Source organism: Nuphar pumila, chromosome 13 (genome assembly GCF_984573655.1).
Source record: "Nuphar pumila chromosome 13, dmNupPumi1.hap1.1, whole genome shotgun sequence".
Classification (NCBI taxonomy): Eukaryota; Viridiplantae; Streptophyta; class Magnoliopsida; order Nymphaeales; family Nymphaeaceae; genus Nuphar; species Nuphar pumila.
Window position 1 is genome coordinate 15,600,762 of NC_143261.1, and position 13,158 is coordinate 15,613,919.

Sequence of the window (13,158 nt, forward strand, 5' to 3'; positions counted from 1 at the left end):
TTCCAAAATACCTGGCAATTTGAAAAAAAATTCTGCATATCTAAAATTTTGATTCTTGATTTTTTTAGAATATTTTTACCCCCTCCACAAATACAATAGGGCCTTTGCAACTCTTGCAAATGTCTCTAAAAATGCGAACCTCTGTAAAAAAAATGGTATAGGTAGGACATCCGCAAATGCATTACAACATTCGCAACTACTGTATTTGTGAATGTCTCTCTGCCTGTGTGCAAATATCAAAACATTCTCAAATGTGAGAGTATTTAGTTAAATGAGGTTCACACATGTTTGGGACCCATGAATGAATTTAGCATGTAAAATCATGTATACTTGTGGTGATCGGTTTATTCAAGAGCTATTTCCCACCAAGTGAAACATGTAAAATCATGTATACTTGTGGTGATCGGGCTATTCAAGAGAAATTTCCCACTAAGTGAAACATGTAGATCACATTGTAAGGTTAGTTTCATAAAAAAAATGCATATGTAAGCATTATGCTAAGTCGGTTCAAATATTGGTTCATAATGAGTGTCAAAGGATATTTCATCGACAAATAAACCATGATAGTTCCAATTATGCATCCTGATCTACAAATTAAAGAAGCATTATTAGTCAGTTTCTGGTCATTAATATACTCAATTTGTGACCTGAACCAAAGACTAAGGGAGACCATAATATCCTTGGTTTAGAAACATCAAAATAATACTTCTAAAATATATATAAATATATTCTAGCCAAACAAGCATCCAAATACACCACTAGTGAGATAGTGAATGGGGGAACGAGTTTTAACAAAATACTCGATAGCATCGACGTGTGCAGGGGTCGGTGTGGCGGGTGATTGTGAGGGTGCTGAGATGAAGGTGCTAGATCAAACCTTATTGGCGCACGGGTGTGTTTGTAGCTTTTAAAAATGGGCCACATAAGGCAAGGTAGTCATGGTGCCTCACTAGGGTTTTCCTCGCTTCAGTGAGGGTTCCTCATCATAAAAAAAACAAAATACTCGATAGCACATCTAATAGAAGGGGTCTAAACAGGCCGTGCATTGAACTCACGGGGAGGTTCAGGGTCCGACCTAGGGATATTAGCCTGATTACACAAAGGAAAGTGGGACAAGTTCATGTAACTTGTTAATAAAACCCCACTAAGCTCAAGTTCAAGCATATGTCATTATGAACCATATCCAAACCAACCAAGCCCACCTACTTATGGGTCTGATGCACACATACGCTTGTACTTAACCTGCTACACAAACATATCACTATGGCCCTGCAAGTAATGTCATTAAAGCAAAATAAAAAGGAGACGTGGTTAGGCTATTGTGAAGCTACAAAATGAGTGCCTAAAAGATAAGGGAGACCAAGATTACAAAGTGAGTGTTATCCAAAAGCACTAATCATCTTATGAAACGTCTTTACTAGGAGAGCTATCTCTTTTGATTTTCAGCTCTTTTAGGATGCATTTCCCCTTCATTAGCTCTTTATTTATTTGAAAAATCTTCCCGGTTGGATGGCTTGATTTTTACTGTTGTCACGTGCTTTACCAGGATAGCTACATTCTTTACTGTGCTGTCACCTTTTTTAGTACTGTTAAAAACAGTAATATCCATTTCCCTTTTACTCCTCTATCAAACTTAGCCCAGAGAAGAAGCCAAGTTTGTTCTTGAGAGAAGAAAATGGAGATTTTTCAAGGGACTGAGAAAACAACGACCAATTGTTGTTAGGAGGAAACAAACTTTGTAATCAAATGCTTTTGAGCAACCACTACAAGAAAAATGCTAATTAGCGACGAACATTTGTGATGAACAAAATTCGTCGCAAATTGACGACGGATTAGCGAGAGAAAGATATTTGTCGGTAAAATTTTATTTATTTATGATTTTAGCGACGAAAAATATTATGTCGCTACTTTGCGACGGATTAACGATGGATTTTATTCTGCCGCCATATCCGTCGCAACTTAGTGGCCAATCTGCGGCAGAACTATTTCGTCGCTAAGTCGCTGCCAAAGAACGACAACTTAACGACGAAATTTGGCCATCGCGAATCCATCGCTAATTTTCCCGTAAATCCCTAATTTTTTCCTCTTTCTTTCTCTTTTTTGTTTCATCTCTGTCGTGTTTCCCCGGCCTGCCTCCCGTGGCCCCCGGCCCGACAACATCGCCGTCGACCCTCTTACCTAACTCAGTGTTACCTCCTCCCTATCCGACAGCCATGCCGACCCCCTTTCATCGCGCACCCGACCTAGGTCGACACCCCCGTCCGGACATCACCTTTCCCCCTCTTTTCCGCTCGTGTTTCGGACATCCCCGATGCCTTACCCCCGTCTCTGGTGACCTCACAGGTAACCCCCCAGCCCGCCTCCCTGTATTGTACTGTAAATTTTTTCTTCGCAGGGACGTTGCTGAGCTAATTTAGCGATGCTTAGTGCTAAGCATCGCATGTGGCTAAAAATACAATGCAAATATAAAAAAAAAGCAAAGGTATAAGCAATTCAAATCGGGTAAATACCCATGGTGAGTAAGTGATGCAAGTGCATCACATGTTATTTAATTTATTGGATGCAACACTTTTCTGTTCACACACTCACTTAGTTGTGGATATCTAGGACTGCTTTAATGGAGTTTGGAGATCATGCTGAGCATAATTTTAATGTATGAGAACAGAATTATTCTTATTTTTTGAATACGGATTTCATGCTCAGCATGATAGTAGTTAGCAGGATATTGGAGTGTGTTTGTTGCAGGTACATGTTTGATATATGTTTTGATATGAATGATTTGAATGTATTGTAATGTTTGATGTGTCTGTATCCATGCTTGCACGAAGTTATTTTCCATTTGATTATGCCTTCCATGTAAAATTGTATCCTGAAAACATGCTTCAAATAAATGTATCATTTTGTGAAATATGATTTCACATTTCTAAATATCCCCGTGATGTGTATAAATATGATATTTTTTCATCATAGGATTATTAAGATTCTCTTTTAACTGGTGATAATAATATCTGTAATATTATAGGACAAAATGACTGCAAACCGTGAATGGATGTATCGTAGGATAGTTGATAATGAGGTGTCGCATGAATATATGGATAGTGTTGACAGTTTTATTGAATTTGCAATGACAAATGTCAGTACAGTGGATCCCACCGATCGGATCAGATGCCCCTGCACGATGTGTACGAACAATTGATTTGCTGAACCTCATGGCGTTAGACATCACCTATACATGAAGGGTTTTATTAGTGGTTATCAGAATTGGACGCTTCATGGTGAAGAATTTTGGAATAATTTTGATGCACGGGTGGGTGTGGTGCACGATAATCCATATGTAGATTTGATATTTGATACCGCAGAACCATAAATGGGTTCTGTTGTGGGACATAGTAATGCACCAACTGGGGTAGAGGAAGAAGCAATAAACGATGCAACTAGTATATTTTATGACTTACTTAGAGATGTTGATGAGCCACTGCGGAATGGTTGTGAGAGTCACACTGTCTTGTTTAACTACTGAATTTGAAGTCAGAGTATAAATTGAGTCAATCATGTTTTGACTGTTTGTGCTCTATTGTGAAGAGTATGTTGCCCAAATATGAGAAATTGTCACAAAATCTCTATCGTGTGAAGGTTATGGTCAATGCTTTAGGTATGGGGTATCAAAAGATAGATGCTTGTCTCAATCACTACATGTTTTATTTCAAAGAACAAAAAAATAGCAGATCATGTTCATCATGTGGACATCCTCGGTTCAAGCTAAAGACAAAGGCAAATGGTAGTACAAGGTCAAAAGAAGTGTCATATAAGTCATTCTGCTACTTTCCTCTCACCCCTAGATTACAATGACTTTATATGTCTTCCAGGATAGCTAAACAAATGATATGACGTGCAAATAAAGTTCGATATGATGAAGACAAGATCACGCATCATGTTGACGCAGAAGCTTGGAGGCACTTTGATCGTACTCATCAGAACTTCGCTTTGGAAGTGAGAAATATTAGGCTAGGTTTATGTACATATAAATTTAATCCATTTGGAGGTAGATCAACCCCATACTCGTGTTGGCCGGTATTTGTCACCCCATACAACCTTCCTCCAAGCTTGTGTATGAAGCGTCAAAATCTTTTCTTGTCTCTATTGATCCCTGGTCTGACGTCTCTATGCCAAAATCTTGATGTATATTTAAGGTCATTGATTGATAAATTGAAAATATTGTAGGATAACGGTGTTCTCACGTACGATGCCCACAAAAAAACAAAACTTCAATATGAAGGTTGTTGCTCTATGGACAATCAGTGACTTCCCTGCATATGGTATGTTATCTGGTTGGAACACATATAGGAGGTTAGCATGTTTGTACTGCATGGAGGATACAAAATTGTTTAGATTGACGCATAGAAGGAAGTCGTGCTAGTTTGATTGTCACTGTCAATTTCTACCCAATGATCATCCATTTCAACGATAAAAGGTTGTGTTTCGAGTAGACACAACTAAAATGGAAGGTCCACCCATAAGGTGTTCTGGCATAGAGATTTTAAGAATATTGCGATACTTTTCATATGGACTGACAGATGCCCGTAGGCCAATGCCCTTTATTGGATTTGGAAAGGATCATAATTGGACAAGGAAATATATATTTTGGGAACTACCACATTGGCCGACCTTATTGATACGACATAATTTGGATGTCATGCATGTGAAAAAAAATGTGTTTGATAATGTGTTTAATACAGTAATAAATGTGAAAGAGAAAACGAAGGATAATCCAAAGGCACATATGGATTTAAAAGTAATATGTAAAAGACCATAATTGGAACTCAAAGAGTACAATGACAAAGTACTAAAACCAAAGGCAAGGTACGTGCTTGGACAAGATCAAGTAAAGTTGGTATGTCAATGGTTGAGACAGTTGATATTTTCAGATGGATATATTTTTAGCATTGCTCGGGCTGTGAAGATACACGAGGGACAGTTATATGGGTTGAAGATCCATGATTCTCATGTCATTATGCAACAGTTGATACCCCTAGCATTCCATGATATGTTAGACAAACCTATATGGGGGTAGTGTCCAAGTTGAGTAGATTTTTTAGAACATTGTGCACATCAGAAGCCGTAGTATCTGAAGTAAAGAATCTCGAGGAATCTGTCATAACTACTATTTGTCAGCAAGAGAAGATTTTTCCACCTGCATTTTTTGATGTCATGGAACATGTGATCATACATTTGCAATATGAACTTACGGTTGGTGGACCTGTGCAATATCGGTGGATGTACCCATTTGTAAGGTATATGTTTTTTTAAATTTTTCTTTTCAATGCTATTGAGAAATTTATTGTAATCCGAGACGTATATTGTTGACGGATGCATGTTTAACCTCAAAAAAAAAAGTTTCGGAATAAAGCAAGAGTAGAGAGCTCTGTTTGTGAGATGTACACTTTAGAAGAAATTTCAAATTTCTCATCTATGTACTTTAAACCTCACATTCCAACACGTTACGCATGCCCACCTCATAATGATGATGGAGAACAATTAACTGTAACTGACAAATTGTCTATATTTCAACCACTTGGGCATGTATTTGGCAATTGCCGGTCAAGACTCTTGGAAGATCGAAAGCAAGACGCAGCACAAATCTACTTCCTTTTTAATTGCTCAACAATCGACCCATACATCGAGTAAGTATACTTAATATGTAACACTAAGTTATATACGTGCGTACATGGTTCGGTAAAATAAGTTTTTATTAAGTGCAGGCGATTTGATCTGAAGTTGCGAAGAAAACTTCCACATCTCACTGATGCAGAAGTACAGAAAGAACGTGAAAATAAATTTGTGGCATGGTTGAAAGAGTTGGTAAGAACGATTGTATATATTCTTTTCCTGTAAACAACAATAAGATACTTAATTGATCGTGATCACGATCACTGTTTATGCTTTTAGGTCTGCCATGATGATGTTAAAGATCAAGGAATATGTGATTTACAAAATGGTTTGTCCAAAGTTATGCAATGTTACAACAGGTACATCGTAAATGATTATTGATTCCATATAAAAGACTACGGTGTCAACAAGTCAATAATGAATAGTGGTGTGTGCATCAAGGGTAGCAGCTACAGTGAAAATGAATATGACTACTACGGTGTTATAGAAGAAATAATGAAGTTGACTTACTTAGGCACAATTAATAGCTTAACTTTATTCAAGTGTCATTGGTTTGATCTCACAGCAACAAGAGTCGACAAAGCCTCAGGCATTATGAAGGTGAATCATAAATCAAGGTTTGGAACATATGAACCATTCATATTAATTAGCTTCGCAAGCTCAATAAGTTTGTTATACTTTATATCTGAGTACAAGGAAGTCAGATAGAAATGAATGGTGGGCAGTTTGTAAGGTAAAGTCTAAACTATACCCCCAGTATGATCAGTTACAGGAAGACAAGATTGTTGAAGAGGGTGATTACTATCAATCAGATGATATGTATGACTTCTCTTATAGTCACGATGTCGCACATGGTATGCATGTCATATATCCATTGTCTGATGTCACATGCATAGAAGAATGTGATCCAAATGATATACCAAGTGGATGGACGCTAAATGAATAAGAAGATGATGATGACGAAGAGGAGGAGAAAGAAGAAGAGTATGAAAGTCAAACAAATGATGAGAAATCATTCTCGAGCTAGTGAAATACATCTTGTAATACATACCTATATTTGATCTGAATGATTAGAATGATTTGAATGTATTGAAATGTAGTGTAATGATTTGAATGTTTTGAAGGTATTGCAATGTTTGAATGTATTGCATGAACTTATTTTTCAATTTGATTATGTATCTTCTATAGGTATAGAGTTATGAATTGAATGTATTGTAACATGTTAGAATTATTTGAATGTATTGCAATATTTGAATGTCTTGCATGAAGTTTTTTTTTATTTGATTATGTATCCATGAAGATATAGAGTTGTGTAACTGATCCAATTGTATTGCAATATTTGATATCTTATGTTTTAATGTAAGTCCATGAAGATATCTTATGTTTTAATATATTGCAATGTTTGAATATATTACATGACATTTTTTATTTGTTAGAATATGGTTCATGGAGGTCACAGACGTCGAGCACCCAGTGGTATCCAGTCTTAGCCTTAATCTTCACGGGTTGCTTCGACAAGTATATCATTTAAATAATTGTATACTTGATTAGTTTAAATATGCATTGTGTAAATTTTTAACTCATTGTTCTGTAGGTGTTGTTTCGCCTACACATGACCCACCTACGCCGGATGCATGGTCTTCTCAGTGTGAAACACGATGAGTAATTCAAATAGTGTATATTGATGATCGATCGTAAGTATTTCCTTATCACTTGTCAAATACTTAACTTATAAAAAGTGTATATCGATAGTCGATTGTTAATGTGTATCAATTCGTGTGTAGTGCGAGGTTTGAGCAACAAGAAGTAATACGAGAAATTATGAAGTCATTATTGCATCATCTTCCAAGATCCGCCTTTTGATCAACAAGAAGTACTCGAGAGAGGTGTTGGACAGATTAATGTCCTCATTTATGGTATGCAATCATTTATCATAACAAGAAGTGTTTCATATTTATGTGTGCTAACTTTCTGAAAGTGTTTGTAGGCTTCTCATCGCTTCACGACTGCAAACGAGGAGAAAGACACGTGGATAGTGTGACACAAGGTGACTGTCAATCGATTTACCGATATGTTGCATAATATGAAGATTGCAGCAAAAAAAGTAGCTGGTGGGATAGATGATCCACTGCAGTGGAAGGGTCATGGGCCTTCTACTATCAAGAGATATTATTGGGAGGGCATGTGCGACAAGTGGGCGAGCAATGAATTTCGAAATTGCTCGACAAAGGGTGCATAAAACTGAGCAAAGATGCCTGATGCCCATCTACACACAGGTGGATCTAGGACTTTTGGGAGCCACCAGAAGAGAATGGTAACTCATTAATATATATATATATAGTCAAATTTATAAGTATTTCAGTATACTTATTAATCAATTTTTTTATCATTTAATATTATAGGAAGCAGAAAAATGAGACATTGTGCCTTACAAGGATGTGCCTGTTGAAACATATAAACGTAAGAGAATGAAAGATTTTGTATCAGAGAATGTAAGAGCGACATCGGTATGTATTTATTGTATTAATAAACATTGTAATATACAAGTTACTTTGATTTACAGTATCATAAATATTGTAATTCTAAATTATTAATTCATATTCTAATCATTACTTTGTAGGAGTCATACGAGCAACAAATGGTATAATGATATGGTGATGACTCCACTCAGCATCCGCCTTTTGATCTTGTAGCATGGGTGATTGTAACTGATAAACCCAAAAAGGGTCGTGTGTTCGGGTTTTGGAGTCACATGAACACCACACCAATCGTTGTCTCATGCAGCCATGGCTCTCAGAGTTCTCCCGCCAGCATCAACTCCCAACGTCTGATTGACTCTGCTATGTCTTGGGATGGTGACAAAATGCAATACTTTTAAATGAAGTCATTTCTAACATTGTCCGTAATGAGTTGTGCAACTTTTTTCAGGACAGGGGAACTTCGTCTGTATTCAACATGAGCTCTGGTGCCCGTCAGGTATAAAGATTCATGTCATTTGTTTCATGTCGTTAGATTTCAAGCTAGTATATTCATGATTGTCTCACTATGATTTTTTTGACATCTTATAACACATATATGCATGATTGATTAACTATACATTTTTTTTGACACCCTTATAACATATATACGCATGATTGAATCACTATGAAAGTTTTTTTACAACCTTACAACACATATATGCATGAATTCATCACTATAAATTTTTCATAGTGCCTTATAACACATATATGCATGATTTAATCACTATAAAAGTTTTCTGAAAACCTTAGAACACATACAAGCATGCTTTCATCACTATGACAACCTTAGAACACATATGAGCCTGATATTAGCACATATGAAAGTTTTTTAATGCCTTATAACACATATGAGTCTGATATTAACATATATGGAAGTTTTTTAATGCCTTATAACACATATATCCATGATTAAATAACTATAAAAAAAATTGACTACTTTAGAACATGATAGGCATGATTGAATCACATATAAATTTTTTTGACTGCCTTAGAACACATATAAGCATGATTTCATCACTATAGAAGTTTATTGACTGTCGTGCAACACATATATGCATGATTGTGATACATAACACATTTATTTGACAGCCTTATAAACTATATATGCATGCATGAATCACTGAAAAAAAATTTGACAAACTTAAAACACATATCTGCATGATTGTTTCACTATACATTTTTTTTCAGTCTTAGAACACATATTTGAATTATGTTAATGTCCTTCAGTTTATTGCTATTCTTTGTGTCATTCAGTCATTTACTTTGTTGCATTAGATTAGGTGCATTGCATATAATTTATTTCATTATATTTTGTTTATAAATACTAACATTTTTTCTCTTGTACGATGCTGAAGATGATCAGCATAGAGGAGCTGATAGAGGCATGGAGGGAGGCGCAGATCGACAAAATGAAGAGGTTGATGTCCAGAATCTTGACAAGGATTAGATTCATTTGTTTAATTTTTTTGACATACTTGTAACTAATTATAACTTGGCAAGAACTGTATTTGGTTGTTAAAGTTTGCCTAACTTAGAACTTGTGTTACATTTGTTCCACCTGCATATGTATTTTTTATGTGTATTTTATTTTTTATAAGCATGTTATATGATTTGTATAACGGAAAATTTTCTTAAGTTTCAGAAAATTTCAAAAAAAAAAAAATTTAAATTAGCGACGGATACTGTCTGTCGCTACTCCGCCGCCAATTTGAAGCAGTCGTCGATTTGCGATAAAATCAAAGTTGTCGCTAATGTCTGTCGCCAAATTGGCGATGGACATTAACGACGTATATGTATCCCTCACTAAATAATAGTGATGGATTAAATTTCATCGCATAACCAAATCAGTCTCTATTTAGCGTTGGATTAACGACAGACATGATCTGTCACCAATCCATCACTACTTAGCGACGGATTGGCGATAGATAAATTTTGCCACAGTTTAGCGACTAGGGTTATGCGACAGATGCTATCCGTCGCTAACATATTTAGCGATGGATAACGTCCGTCGCTAATACGCACTTTTCTTGTAGTGAACTTTCTCAGGGACATAATGATAGTCAACTTGGATGTGTTTGGACCTGTGTCAAAATCAAGGTTAACCGTCACATATAGGGCATTGAAATTGTCCCAGAATTGGAGGACTTTTTAAAAATACTCCAATGTCTCTTAAAATATAAGAGATCCAATTAGTAGCCGAGGTCATAGACCGATATTGTGCCTCAGTACTTGATCTAGCAATGATTTTTTTGCTTTTCGGCACTCAAAGAGACACATTTACTTTTGATGAAGGTACAATCATCAGATGTAGATCTTCGTGTGATTGGACATCTAGCCTAATCGACATTTAAAAAGCCAGAGGCCCAAAGGGCTATGAGCTAGAATCCTTATTCTGAAACCTAACGTACCTTTGACATATCTCAGAAAGCACTTGGCCACCTGATAATGAGAAGGCGCATGCATGAATTGGCTGACGTAATTAATACCAAAAGACAACTCAGGGCAAGATATTGTCAGGTATTGAAGTGCACATACGATACTATAGTAGTGTGTAGGATCTTCGAAAGATGAATTATTTTCATTAGAAATTTTGGATGCCATAAGCATGGATAGTAGTTTGCAATCTTGTATATTGGCACGTTCCAAGAGATCCCGAGCATATTTAGCTTGACACAGGAAAAGACCTTTGGTGTGAAAAACTTCAATCCCCAAGAACTGAGTCTTTAACATCAAACTCCTTTTAGAGTTTTGAAATAAATTTTTGCAAAAATTATTTGTTGCTTCTCATACCAACTATATTATCAACGTAAATTAACAAAAAGATGGTCTCCCCATTTTGGTCTTGGACAAACATTGAAGGATCAACAACACTCTAAACCCTTCATTTATCAAGAAAAAAATCAACCTATCAAATCAGACTTTTAAAGCGTGTTTTAGGCCATAGGTCTTCTTTAAGTGACAAACATGGTCGGAAAAATGTGCATTTTCAAAACCAAGAAGTTGATTCATGAAAACGGTTTCATTTAGGTTCCCATGAAGGAAAGCATTTCTTACATCTAGCTGCCTCAACTCCCATGTGACTATGGCCACTGTAAGAATAGTTTAGATACTATCGGGTCAAACAACAAGAGAGAAAGTTTCATAGAAGTCTACTCTTTCAATATGAGTAAATCTCTTAGCAACCAACCTTGCCTTTAACAATCTAATGTCCCATCAGATTTCAATTTAGTTTTATACACCCATCAGGAACCAACTATGTTCATATTTGACTTTCTAGGGAGAGCCTTAAGCTTTCTTCCAAAGCAGCTCGTCACCCTGGGTGAGATAATGCAGCTCTAATACTTTTCGGTTTTTTTGGATACCTTGGACTCAACTTCATGTATCAAAATATATTTTGGGTTGTGTTTGGGAATTTCGCTCATACTTCTAGTGACCATAGTTCGAGTTTTGTGAGTTTGATTTTATTCTTGATTAAAAATCATGAAAAACATTTAACTGAGGATTTTCAACTGATTTTTCTTCCTCAACTATGGTTGGGCCAACGACATCCGAATATTGGTCTTCCTCTCTGGCCTCAAACTGGTCATTATTTTCAGTGATTTCCTGCACAACATTATCATATTCAATGCTTATGTATTTTTGCAATCATGTTGACCTGAACTCTCGTTCTCAATGCTGGTTTGATTCCTACAATCATGATGACAGTCACCATCATCTTCAATGTTATCCCTGCTATCATATGGACCTGCAGCACTATTTTCTACCGTTGAGTTGTTAGATGAGTCACAATTTTTAAGAATGACATCAATTTCCTAGTCACAAAATGAAGTGGCCTCACCTTCAACATTATTAATTTCATAAAGAGAGGCAGGTTTATTCATATAGGGAAGATTGCTCTAGTTGAAGACAATGTGTCCGGAGATGAAAATTCTCTCTGTGACAGGATACAAACATTTGTATTCCTTGTTTTTAGTGTTGTACCTAATGAACACACATGGTAAAGATTTGGGATCGAACTTATTCTAAGCATAATCCCTAAGATAAGAGAAGCAACGGCAGCAAAAAAATCTAAGGCTAGAGTACTCGGGATATTTTCCAAAAAGCTTTTTATTTGGAGAAGCCATATCAAGAGTGGACGATGGCAACCTAGTGATCAAAAAATTTATTGTGGTTAACGCATCAACCCAATATCGCTTAGGTAGGTTAGCGTGAAACATCATGATGAGGCCAAGTTCTGTGATGGTTCGGTCCTTTCGCTCTGAAACACCATTTTGCTCAAGGGGTTTTCGGACATGAGATTTGATGTTTAATACCAAGATTATCAAAACATCGAATAAATTTATAGCCAAGGTATTCTCAACCACCATCTGACTGAAATATTTTAATATCAACATCAAATTGACATTTAACAAATTTGTGAATATGAAAAAAGTTGTCAAAAAATCATATTTTTTTAACGGGTAAATCCACGAAAAGGAGCTAAATTTTTTCAATAAAAACAGCATAATATTTATGATTTTCATGCAAAAGCACAGTGGCTGGTCCCATAAGTCTGAGTGAACTTTCACAAATGGCTTATCACATGAATGTTCAGAAGAAATAAATGGAAGTTTACATGACTTCTCAAGTTGGCAATTAGAACACACAAACTCTTTATTTTTTGAATCAACCTCAATGAGCTTCCTTGGATGAAGATATTGCACCATACTCATCGGCGCGTGGCCAAGACATTGATGCCATTTATTCTGGGAGAGGCTTCCAAAAAATAGGTGTCGCTATTGTTCGGCTTGTCCTTTTGTCCTTTACCACACATCTATTAGACGGAATTCAAATATAGAAGGTAAGTCAGTAGTATGTTAACTAACGAAAACCAAAACTTTCTTTATTTTGGAAACACATAGGACATTCTTAAGGACAATGGGAGATAGTTTAGATTTGATTTTTGCTTCCCCAATATGGATAATGGACAGCT